This window comes from Sturnira hondurensis, unplaced genomic scaffold (assembly GCF_014824575.4).
Source record: "Sturnira hondurensis isolate 20B ecotype Veracruz unplaced genomic scaffold, ASM1482457v3 Scaffold0013559, whole genome shotgun sequence".
Lineage (NCBI taxonomy): Eukaryota > Metazoa > Chordata > Mammalia > Chiroptera > Phyllostomidae > Sturnira > Sturnira hondurensis.
The window spans coordinates 91,391-95,354 of record NW_028086190.1 but is presented as its reverse complement, the minus strand read 5'-3'; the positions used below and the strand labels follow the sequence as shown (position 1 = coordinate 95,354).

At 38.8% G+C, this 3,964-nt stretch overlaps 1 pseudogene; it reads right to left on the bottom strand.

Moving 5' to 3' along the window:
* Nucleotides 1-1,738: 1,738 nt before the first annotated feature.
* On the bottom strand, nucleotides 1,739-2,760 carry LOC118997986 (interferon alpha-2-like; annotated as a pseudogene).
* Nucleotides 2,761-3,964: the final 1,204 nt, after the last annotated feature.

Sequence of the window (3,964 nt, the reverse complement as noted above, 5' to 3'; positions counted from 1 at the left end):
CTGCATGCTCCTGGCGACGATTGGTAGGTGGGCACGTGATCAGCATCTTGATTGGTAGTTAGTACTAGTGATCCAGGGATGCCCACAAGGGTGGGGGCTACCTGGCTCGGCTGCAGTATCCTGTTTGGGGCTGCCTCAGCCAAGCCCTCCTGGTGCTATCTTCTTGAAAAGATTGCATCCGCCGTCTTTAAGCCCCAACACCTACCAGCTCCAGATATGGGCCTGACCACCAGGTAAACTGTGATTCTCCACATTCCTCTTCCTCTCCGGTTATCAGAGCCCTGACTTGCCCTGTGACCTCAATTCTTAATGGCTCCAAGAAGACTTGTTGTTGTTGTTTTTATTTATTCTGCATTTTTTATCGATGTTGTGATATAGAGAATAATGACTTTTAAGCTGGTTACGTGTTGAACAAGAAACCAGGAGTTCCCCAATAAATGAACACATACACGTCAGTATAGCTATCTTGTATAGAATGATGCCTCTAGAGGTATGCATTTTTACAAAAACATTTTAACAACAATTTTGAACAATATAACTCAGTGCATTCTATGACTAAAGCAGAAATAACAAGCCTTTAAAAGACTAAACACATGGGCAATGGGACTTACTAAGTAAAGAGAATCATTTCAATAATTGTATTAGTTAAAGAGAATCATTTCCAGGCCGACTTTCTTACTTCTGCATCTTTCAACTCTGGTAATGAGGAGAATGATCAGATGATTTCCACTCGGACAACTTCTTAGAGGTACAGTCACTCTGTTTCTTCCCTTTCAGGGGAGGTACCTCTTCGTTGTTACTGTAGGGCCCTCCACTGCCTTCTTCTCCTTATAGCCTCAAATCTAACTAGTACTGATTTTAACATTAATTGGTGTTAATTTAATATTTAAATGCTAATGAACTGATTATTGTTTCTAGATTACTTACCCTAAAAAAAAATCAAAGACACAAGAGAACAGGAACTGCATTTATGTTCACTTTCAAATCAGAACATCACATAAACGTTGGCTTGGAGGATATCTATTTTTGCTTAAGTATAATAGTAACAGGTAAATGAATTATACCATCCATCCTTTTTTATTAATTGATTTTTTTATTTTTAGAGAGAGGAGGGGAGGAAGGGCAAGAGAGAAAGAGGAAGGGAGGGAAGGCGAGAGAGAGAGAAGTATATATTGATTCGTTGTTGCCCTTGTTTATGCATTTATTGGTTGACTCTTGTATATACCCTGACTGGGATCAAACCTGCAACCTTGGCATATGGACATGACACTCTAATTAACTGAGCTACCTGCCCAGGGACCATCTATTATTAAATCGAGTTGCACGTTTAGGCTTGGCATTTCTTTTCTTTTTTTAAAATAATAAACAATTACAATAAAGTTTCTAAAGTAAAAATTTAATGAACAAAACAAAATAATTATTAGACAAAATGAAAACGATAAAGAACATATTTTGTTCTACTAACAGTGTAAAGGTGCACATAATATTTATATGAAAAAGTAATTTAAATCTTATAGTTTAATAAATAAATAAATAGATCCACCTCATGGTCACCATGAGGCTAATATCCACAGGGTTAAATATAATATCCATTGATACTCTTGAAAACATTTGACAAGTCTGACTGAAATCAAGTCATAATTATAGCAGAAATGAGTCTTTAACATGAGAGAACACGCAGAATTGTGTTATCATTAGCCAGTGAGAACGATTTCCATGTTGACCCAGCTGTCATTTCTTACCTCAATCTTTTCTCCAAGTTGGCAGATAAAGACAAGCATCTGCTGACTTCTTCTCTGACAATCTCCCAGGCACAAGGGCTGTGCTGCTTCTCCTGCAGGTAGAGAGTGATTCTCTGGAAGTATTTCCTCACAGCCAGGAAGGAGTCCTCACTCATCAAGGGAGCCTCTTCCATCCCCACCTCCTGCATCAGACAGGCTTCCAGGTCACTCAGCTGCTGATCAAGTTCATTGCAGAGTTGGTACAGGAGGGTCTTGTTCCAAGCAGCAAACTCACCCTCTGTGGTGAAGAGGTTGAAGATCTGCCCGATGATCTCATGGATGGCAGAACTGGCTTGAGCCTCCTGGAACTGGTTGCCACTGAACGCCTCCAAGGGGAACCCAAAGTTGTTTCTGTCCTTCAGGCAGAAGAAAGGGCGGGGGGGTCCTTCTCATTTGTCCCAGGAGCACCAAGGCCCTCCCGTTAACCAGGCTGTGGGTCTGAGGCAGGTCACAGCCCAGAGAGCAAACGGAGTTGCAGCTGAGTGCCACCAGGGCCACCAGGAAGGAAAAGGTCAGGGCCATTGGGAACCTTGCAGATGCTGCTGGCCTGGCTGCAGGCCAGGTGACTCTCTGAACCTTGCTCTCCAGGCTCTGTGAGGTCTAACTGTGTGCATGTGTCTTATATAGGGAATGTACAGGTTTTCTGAATGTTTCCTTTACTTTCTATCTCTGCTTTTGCTTTCCTTGTGCACTTTCTACATACATTTGGAGTGGTGTTTCTAGGGCACTTTTTTTTTCATTATTAGTCCCCTGTCCACAGAGACTTTCAGATATTTTCTAACTGAACCCCCCCCAAAAAACTAACAATACATATGCAGTATATATATCTACGTACTCTATCTATATCTGTGCTTTATCCATTAAAAAGTGAAAGTTTAAACTGTACTCATTTTATTCAGTGAAGAATTAAGAATGAATAAATAAAAATTTCAAGCTACAAGTTAAATTTATAAGCTATTGACACAATTTAATATAAGATGTCAATTTGACATTTGATTTAATTTTATAGTTGAATTTAATTTTATAATTAAGCTTGCAGAGCTCTTAATGTAATATATTTACTTAAGTAAATAGTAATAAACAATTACATATTCAAATAAAAATTTACAAATAATACTTCTAAATACTACCAATGTATAGATATAATTTAAAATCATTCAAAATGGCTAAACACTATTGAAATATTATTTTCTTAACATTGACTTTTAGGTACTTAACTTTTAATTTGGCTTCATATCAAAAAAATACTTTTTAATTTTCGTAGCTGCTGTATTCCTCTAGAGATAATCAACATTTTGTCTGTTTAGCATTTGACAATGAGAACAGACAATTTAAACAAAATCACCAATTTGAATCTTTTTTGTATTTTGCATTAAATCCAATTTCCAAAAAGAGTTTTAGAGGTTTCAATCCAAGTCTAGTCTTTTCAAACAAAAGGAAATGGCTTTTTTCTAAATTCATAACTATAAATATTATCACATGAATGATTTTCAGCTCTAATTCTGAACAATTCTTTACACTGTTAATTTTCATAGAAAGTCAGGTTGCCTCAGACTTCTGGATTTTCTATTCTTTTTTTCTAATCCTTACCCGAGATATTGTTTGTTTGTTTTTTAAAGTTTGTATTTACTTATCTTTAGAGAGAGGGCAAAGGAGGGAGAAAGAGAGGGAGAGAAGCATCAATGTAAAAGATGCAGGAGAAACAGTGATCAGTTGCCTCACCTGCCTCCAACCGGGGACCTGGCCTGCAACCCCGGGCATGTGCCCTGACCAGAAATTAATCTGGCAACTTTTCTGTTTCCGGATGACACCCAATCAACCCACTGAGCTGCACCAGTCAGGATTGTTTGTTTGTTTAATTGATTTTAGAGAGAGAGGAAGTGGGAGAGAGAGAGAAATATCAATGTGAGAAACATCAGTTGGTTGCCTGCCATATGTGCTCTGACCGGGGATTGAAGCTTCAACCTAGGTATGTGCCCTGACCAGGAAAGGAACCCCTAATGCTTTGGTGTATGGGACAATGCTCCAACCAAGCCACCTGGCCAGGGCTAGATTTCTCCTCTTCAAATGGTAGGTGCTGTGATCTGAATGTTTGTGTCCCCCCCCAAATTCATATTTTAAAATCCTATGCCTGATGTAATGGTATTAGCAGGTAGGGCCTTTGATAGGTGCCTAAGTTGTGG